The sequence below is a fragment of the Asparagus officinalis genome, chromosome 4 (assembly GCF_001876935.1).
Source record: "Asparagus officinalis chromosome 4, Aspof.V1, whole genome shotgun sequence".
In the NCBI taxonomy this organism is placed as follows: domain Eukaryota; kingdom Viridiplantae; phylum Streptophyta; class Magnoliopsida; order Asparagales; family Asparagaceae; genus Asparagus; species Asparagus officinalis.
The window spans coordinates 57559709-57568884 of record NC_033797.1 but is presented as its reverse complement, the minus strand read 5'-3'; positions in this window follow the sequence as shown (position 1 = coordinate 57568884).

Sequence of the window (9176 nt, the reverse complement as noted above, 5' to 3'; positions counted from 1 at the left end):
AATATTTGATTTATAGCCTAAACGAAATATATTCATATTCATGATATATATGTGAAAATATGCAAGCAAGACTAATGTAATCATAACTAGATTAGCACAAATAAGATAACTTGGATCTTTAACTCAAGGTGGTTAGACCTTAAATCAAAGAGCACCAAGCTCTGATACCAATTGTTAGACCCTAGAGGGGGGGTGATTAGGGTCTTATGCTAATCTAATCCGATTTTATGCCAATTAAAACTTATTAATAAGTTATCCTAGCAAGTATGAAATACAATAATGTATATGAGCTAGGATAAGCAATATGAACAACAAGATATATCCTAACAAAGAGATATAGGCAATGTATGTGCAAGGATATATAAACTCAAGGGTAAACAATCTAAACTAGATAGTGGGCAATATAATCAACAAGCAATATACAAAGGCGATATAAGATATGAACATAAAAGTAAGTGCGCCAATGCAATCACAAACAAACAATATGATTACGGAGTTCGGTCCCCACGACCTACGTCTCCGCTCCTCACCTCGAGGAGATCTCCACTATCACAACCGGGTTTTCTACGTTCACCCGAACAACGTTTACACCTCACAATACAATCACTATGTAATCACACCTCACACACTAAGTGTTGGTCCTAGCCCGTGTCCTCCTCCTCAAGTGTTCGGTTACAACCTCTCCCTAGGCACGTCAACCGACGCCACTCCGCTTAGATTCGACCCCGTCTCTCACCACACACTTCTCTCGGTGTACAAGTGTATTACAAGTGAATCCTCACAATTAGGCACAATATGACAAATGATTGTTCTCTCTAACAAGGTGAGAACTCAATTAAGCACAACTCTTAGTCACAAACCCACAACTCCAAATATTGTTCTCTCTCTAACAAGGTGAGAACTCAATTAAGCACAACTCTTAGTCACAAACCCACAACCCCAAATTATACTATGAATGTAAATACAATAAGCTCAATAGGTTGTGTGTGAACAAAGAGATAAAACAATATAAACTCAATATGAAATCTAGCTTATGAAATTAAGAACAAACTTATAAAATGCTAGAATTGAGTTTAAGGAAACTTCTCTATAGATGACAAGAGAGAGAGGGAGAAGAGTTGAATGCCCAAACACCAAAGAATGATCTCCTCAAGCTCTTGTGAAAGTTCTTCATATAAAACAAACTTAAAAACCCTTCAACAAACTTGTAAAACTCTTTTTAAAACTCTCTTAAACATCCATAAGAAACAATAAAAGTTGAGGGCTTTTTATAGCCTCTTAAACCAGCCACAAACCCCCAAAAATCGAAAATATCAAAAACTAGCCGTTACTAGCCGTTATAGGCTGAAAAGACCAAAATACCCCAAAATCCAACATTCTGGAAATTTGCGTATTTAGATTTGTAAAATCAATTAAAAATAGTAAAACAGCTCCAAAAAATATTAAATTTTGTGGGAAGGTTATAGACATGTATAATAACATGTTAGAGAAATAATTTATGAAAAATATTTTCCCAGTTGAGAGAAATAAATGTTTGAACACAGATTTACAGTTTCTAAAAATGACATTTTGTGGGAATGTTCTAGACATGTAGAATAACATTTCAGAGAAAGAATTTCTGAACATAGTAAATCAACTCCAAAAATAGTAAAATTTTGAGGAAAGTTTCTAAACATATAGATAAATATGTCAAAGAAAGAATTTATTGAATATCACTTCCTATTTATGAAAACTCATCTGTTTTATAAAACATGCACGAACATGTGCACGAACAAAAACATGATTTTGTAAATTCCATTAAACATAACAAATCAATTCCAAACTTGATGAAACTTTGCGAAATGTTTATAAACATGAAAAAAAACATGTTAGAAAAATAATTTCTTAAATTGAATTTCCATTTGTGAAAACTCATGTATTTTGCAAGTGTGTCCAAAGCATAAAAACTCAAAACCATGCATGTATATATATAACTATATATATACATAGAAACCAAATATGTGTGTGTATATGATATTGAGCTTAAGGTACTTCACACACATAATATAAAATCTAAACTAGATTACCCAAGCTTGATCTTGATCTTCATTGTAGCTCAACTTGGTACACATGCGGATGAAGCTTGAACTTGATCTTTAACTATGAATTGCATGTTGCTTCACTCCACAATTCCACCAACCTCCATTTGATATCGTCGTTATGGCGCAATCCATCCATCCTTCAACAACGTTGTTTGTCTACAAAACATAGGAATGCACAAACACTAGACAAACAACATTAGTAATAAATTGTTTGTTAAACATCATCAAAACAAGAAGGCCAACAATTCTGAATCAAAAACACATTTTTGACGGGATTTCTCGGGATTTGGTCATTTCAGAGCCTCCCAACTATTTTGATACTATCCCTGAACATGGTTAAGCGGTTGCTAACTGCAGATAATGTCAAATTATCAATTCTCATCTGAAAACACTGCAACCGAAGCCTATAAATACAAGCCTAAGGCCCCTATTCACAAGGATCTAAAATCAGGGGGTGAAATATAATCAAAGAGGAGGAGGTGCTGCCATAGAGAGCCAAGAGCACCGAATTTCAGCGAAGGCTAGCAAATCTTGGCAAACTTCAGCATAAAGAGGAAGCTATTCGGAGGATCTGAGGCCCATCCCCCCTTTCCTCCGGATCAAACTTTGTTTTGATCTCGAGAAGAGTCCTAATCTCGCTTGGTCGATATTATCACTTCTATGATTACTTCCTTTGTGAAGTAAGAACTTTGATAATCAATCTGTCAACCAGATATGATCCGTAGTGGTTCACAGACTAACGCGTCCTCGACACAGGCAAAGATGTCACACGAGTAGCGGGTGATAAACGTCCACTGCGTTTGTTTTAAGAGAGAGTTGTATTCTTTTTATTTCATTTGTGTAAGAGAAGTCTTATAAAAAAGCTCACTCTTTTGAACTTGTTATAAGTCGATAAACGATTATAATGAGTTCCTAAATAATAAAATTAACTTTTACCGCAAACAACTGGCAACCACAGTAGGAGCCAGCAGCCTTTCCGCGAAGGTTGATGTGTCGCAACCTCGGACCCGGATCTCGATTGATGTAGAGGTCGAGTACGAGTTTGACCAGGCTAAGTTCGAGGAGTATCTGTCATCCTCCTCCTCCAGATCCTCCACACCTTGCAAATCGCAAGAAGATCAACGCCCCCGTTACCACTACGGTCATACCTTACAACACCCCTACGGCTGAAGCTTCAAATCTAAACTCCTTAATCAAGGAGATAGGCGCTGGAGTCACGATAACCCTATCAAAGAGGGCACACCAAAGGCAACGCCAACACATCGTGTGCTAATTCGCCAAGGCTTTGGAGCCTTTTGACGGGATCTGCTATGATGCAGATTTGAAACTAAGAATACGCTAAGTGTTCCAGCAGCGAGAAAACGCCACTTCTTCCAAATCATCAACAAAAGAATGGATCCAAGTCCAAAGGACCAGTTCAACTCTCGAGGAGTGTATCCAAAATCGTCGCGCATGTGCTTTCGCATGAAAGGCGCAAGACACAAAGGAGAACAAGGTGACCAGGAAACCATCAAAACCACACCAAGAATGGAGGCCAAAATTCAAAACAACAATTCAGACAAGTGCCGAGACACCCGAAACTCGTGAGCCAGCAAATGGTAGCTCAGCTTACAGCCACCAAATGGTAGCTCGGTCAAGGCCAAGCCACCTCGAGCTGGCCCGCAACATGGCTAAGCCAGTTCAGCATGGTCGACACTCGCCTCACCTCCTGCGGCTATTTCTGAGTTTCTGACAGCCCTCGTTCCTATTCCGACTGCTCCCGTACCTTTAATGAAGTCCTACTGTAGTTTTGACCTATCAAAATTCAAGATTACGATGGCAGATCGCCTTGGTCCTTCATACGAAGATCGAGGCAAAGCTTTGATGAACAAAACCCGAGTAGTTCCGCAGACTGGGGGTCGTACACGTCCTCCTGTCAAACCATCTACTGCTCAAAGGTGTACACATCCTCATTGTACATATTCATATGCTGTGCATAAGGGAATTCATGTTGCCTCTAGAATGGGGGTGCGTGCAGAAGACCAGGAGCCCGTTAAGGACGCACCCTCACGAGGGCGTGGTCCCAAACATGCAACTCCTACGAACGTCAACAAGGTGTTACCTATTCAGAAGAACATATGTCTGTCAAACGACAACGTTATACCTAGAGACTTAAACCAACAGCTGATAGGTTACTCCGACCATAACGTCGATGAGTTGTACTATCGGGCTGGGGTTACGAAGAAATCTTGAAAGAGAAGTATTCCAAAATCAGACTCTCACTATCCTTGTGAGAGGTTTATCAAGATAGTATTATCAGTGTGTAGCTACCCCAAGACCGCTCCATAGAGGGTCTCGGTATTCGAAAGGATCTATACTGAAGTGTCGAAGCCTAAATCAAGGCGTTTCCACAAAAGAAGATCAGTCATTCGAGATGAAGAACTCCAAGAAGTTACCATCAACATGGTCAATAAGGAAAAGTCTCCGATTGTTTTAAGTTGTTCTAGCCCCGACTTTTCTCCAGGAAGTAGTGTTAATTCGGGAATAGCCCAACTAATGTCTTAACTCCAACTAGAAGCTGTCAGACCTAAACAATCCACGATCACGATTAACATAGCTGATAAGGGAAAGTCGACTCGACCTTCTAGTTCAGACCCTCTCATATCGCATCGTCTAACTCGACTACGAGCAGGGACTACTAGACGTAGGGACTATCAGAGGATGAATAGAGGATTATCCTCAGATGATGAAGTATCAGATGCTAACTCTGCAGTTGCTTCTGATAATACGGTATCCAATCCAGGATAATCCTGCAAGGCATTTATGATCAATACCGAACAAATGACCAAGATTCTTGAAGATGCTTTGGCTAAACAGAAGGAGAACTTTAAGTTCGAAATAGAAATGGCCATATTACGGATGAAGGAAGAGCATGACCGACGGATCCAAGCTTTGTTAGGTCAAATCGGTGAATCTAGTCGTCACAATAACGCCTACCGGACAGGTGGCGATTCAGACATGGAAGAACACCTCGATGCAGATAACCCTCCCATTGACCAAAACGCTAGGGGTAATTTCACTAAAAATAACGACGCTGGGGGTAGTCCCACCGATAATGACAATATCGGGGGTGGCCACGATGTTCCTTCTCGAAATCGACCAAGGAAGGATACGAGTGAGGATGAGAAGATGAAGAACCTTGAGGGCAAAATCAATGCCTTGATATCCATTCAGAAGGTAAAAAAGACTGGCATTCCATATCCCTATCCAAGAGAGTAGGAGTCGATCTCGTATCCGGCAAAGTTCAACATGATCAACTTTACACTGTTCAACAGGAAGGGTTCCCTCACTCAACACTTGATTTATTTCAAGTCCCACTTGGGAGTGGTCTCTAGCAATGAGCTTTTGATGGTCCGGTCATTCGTTGGCATCCTTCGCGAGCCCGCCTTTGATTAGTATCGTCGTCTCAAGCCCGAAAGCATCAACAACTGGGATGATATGAAAGGCTTATTTCTCGACAATTTCTTTGAAGATGACACTAAAGTATCAATTGGAGCTCTTTTGGACCAGAACCAGGAAGACGGAGAGTCAGTTGACACCTTCGTCAAACGCTTCCGAAACAAAGTGATGAACTACCAAGATCTGGTCACAGAAGAGTTCATACTCCAGACCTGCCATCATAATCTCTCCCTCGATGTCCTCGAAGTTATGGGAGTTATCCCCTCAACCACCTGGAAAGAATTAAAACTACATGGAGAACAGGTCGAGTGCTTCCTCAAAAGAAAGAAGCTCGAAAGAGGCCAGTCGACGGTTAACACACCTAAAGCTGTTGTCGATACAAATCAAACTTCTTAACGGCAACATCAGAAACAACGAAGGACTCCGGATATGACACTCTAAAAAGAGTACTCCTTCCAGGATGAGGAAGTTCCAACTATCTTCAAGTACCTCCTCGCTAACAACAAAATCGAGCTACCACCTATTAAAGATTAGGAGGGAGCTAAGAGGATTACAGATCCAAACTACTGTGCGTACCACAGGAGGGTTCTTCATCCCACCAAGGTTTGTTTTGGTCTCAAAAACAAAATCCAAGCTTTAATCGACTCCGGCGTCATAATAGCAGAACAAGCCAAATGAGAACGGAAAGCACTCCGACGAGTATAAGAGTATAAACTGCTTCTCCCCTTCACTCCGATGAGTATATGAGTATAAACTGCTTCTCCATTGACTCCAAAGAGTATACAAGTATAAACTGCTTCTCCATCTACTCCAACAAGGTATACGAGTATAAACTGTTTCCTAAACCTCCAAGTGGTACATGAGGCTAAACTGTTCCTTACCCTTGATGGGAAGTTCCTAGAGAATACTACATATGGTATTCTTAAGGATAACCCAAAATAAAAAATAATCAAGAACCTCCCACTGTGGCTATTTAATCATTTCCAAAATGATTAAAACCCTCCCGCTATGATTTCTCAAGCACTCTTTCGTTGAGATAAGATTCAATGACTTCATCCGGTCAATCTTTCCTCAGGAAACCCCCACGGTCTAATTGTGGAGTGTTTAATCCCTCACTGATTAAATCAATTAACGGTAGGGTCCACTAAAATTCTTTCTGGTTTGATTCACTCAAATTCTCGCTGTGTCTATGCACTCAACACTTCCATTGTTAGAGTCTGGACATAATACTGGAAATCTCAAACCCCCCTCATGTTAAAGTCCTTACAACTTGACACCAGAAACTCCCACTGTATTAACATAGTGATTTGTACAAATTAGCACTCTCATTGTTATTTGTACCACCCCACTCCTACTTAGTCAAACCTTTAAACAGTTAGGGCCAAAGTCAATATCCTCTCTCGATTCCTTTTATGAACGAGAGGTCAAAAAATTAAACGATCAAACCTTTAAACAGTCATGATCGTCTCAAACTCCCTTTGGTCAAACCTTTAAACAGTTAGGGCCAAAGCTAAAATTCACTCTCGATTCCTTCCATGAATAAAAGGTCTACAAATTGAACAATTAAACCTTTAACAGTTAGGATCGTCTCAAACTCATATGTAGTCAAACCTGTAAATAGTTAGGAACATAATCAAAATCCCCTCTCGATTCCCTCCATGAACGAGAGGTCCACTTTCAAATTGGACGATTAAACCTTTAAATAGTTAGAGTCATTCCAAATCTCATTCGGTCAAACATTTAAACAGTTATGACCAAAATCGGAGTGCCCATTCGATAACAAAAGACCTCCACCCACATCGAGGGATCAAACATTTAAAATTTTAGGATCGTCTCAATCTCCCCTCTAGTCAAACCTTTAAATAGTTAGGGCTAAAGTCAGAATTTTATCTCGATAAATGAGAAATTCTCCTTCAGATATGATAATCAAACATTTAAACAGTTAGGATCATCTAAATCTTTTCGATTCTCAGAGTGGGGATCCCACTTTGAGTTTCTCTTTCAGTAGGAGATAGAATATAAAATTCTTCCTCTCCCACATCGGGTTCGTCTTTGCCCCGAGAGAAGACACAATCTTTCAACTTTAAAATACGTGCCTTATATGCATGTGGAATTTTATCCTGAATCCGAAGTAGGGATAAGTCAACGCCTAACACATATCGTCGGTTAGTTTTTCGCTATAAAAATATAAAAGCCCACATATTCGATATTATGGCATATTGTTATTAATAACACCATAATACGTGCCTTACACGTGTGGGAAATTTTATCCTGAATCCTAAAAAGGGATAAGTTAGCGCCTAACACGCGTTGCCGGGTAGTCTATTCCCTTAAGAAAGACGAAGTCTACGTATTCAATATCATAGCACTAAGAGAGTTAACTCTTTTGGTATAACGTTACATGCGGAACGGACTTAAATAATCCACATGCTAGCCCGATTCAAACGGTAGTCGGTAATGGCTCATCAAATCCATTGATGGCTGAGGATTTGCCAAAAATTCTAAGTCTACATCTAACACACGTTGTCGGTAGTCTATTCCCGAAAGAAAAACGAAACCTACGTATTCAATAGCATAGCACTAAAAGAGTTAACTCTTTTAGCACAACGTTATATGCGGAATGGACTTAAATAATCCACATGCTAGCCCGACTCAAACGGTAGTCGGTAAAGGCTCATCAAACTCATTGATGACTGAGGGTTTGCCAAAAATCCTATAAAGGTAAGAGTTATTTACGCACCAGCTTTATTAGTTGTTCTCGTGACCTGAGCATCCAACAACTATAGGATAAGATCCATACCTGCAGACAAAATAACTTTAATAGTTGGTCATGCAGCCCGACATTTTGGATCGCCATGCTCTAATGCCTTAAGAGCTTAAACTGTGTACACTATAGTAAACGTACGAGTATAAACTGTATTAACATCGTTTAATGCAAATCAACGTCGGTCAACGCGTCGATAACCTCACCAAAACAAGGCTCAAGATTATTCTCAATTCTGAATTAACCATAGGGAGTTCAATCGTGATTCAGATACAAATTCTCGATGAAGATGATCAGTTCAACGTCGATTCAATGACACAAGCTAATTCAGAAATTACACACCAACTCCAGTTTAAGATTTTGATAACGGTCAGATGATAAATGCAGCACCGGAAGAACTTTATCTATTCGATAAAATACTGAGTAGATTGAAGACTAAAGAAATCAAGAATTGAAGTCATTCACAGGTCCTTCTATGTGATCTCCTCAACAAAATACTAAAGAGGTTGAAGACAGTGCCTATCTTATCCAAAGCACTCCAGACTCCTTTATAAAAGAATGAGTCTGAAACACTTTGGAGGGGGTATCTGTAGGCATCTAAAAATACCTATAGGTATCTGAATACAGCTCTAGACAAGAAGAAGACGATGAACATCATCATCTGAGTCAAGAAGGATTATTTGATGTCGACAAGCGCATGAAGCGAATCGGCGAACCGTTGATGACGTAGCAACAAACCACCACAACGGCAAATCAAGTGGCCCGCGTACTCGCCCGAACCGTTGATGACGTAGCAACAAACCACCACAACGGCAAATCAAGTGGCCCGCGTACTCGCCAGTCATCTCTAGATGACCCGCGCACTCATCGGCCAACTCTAAGTGGCCCACGCA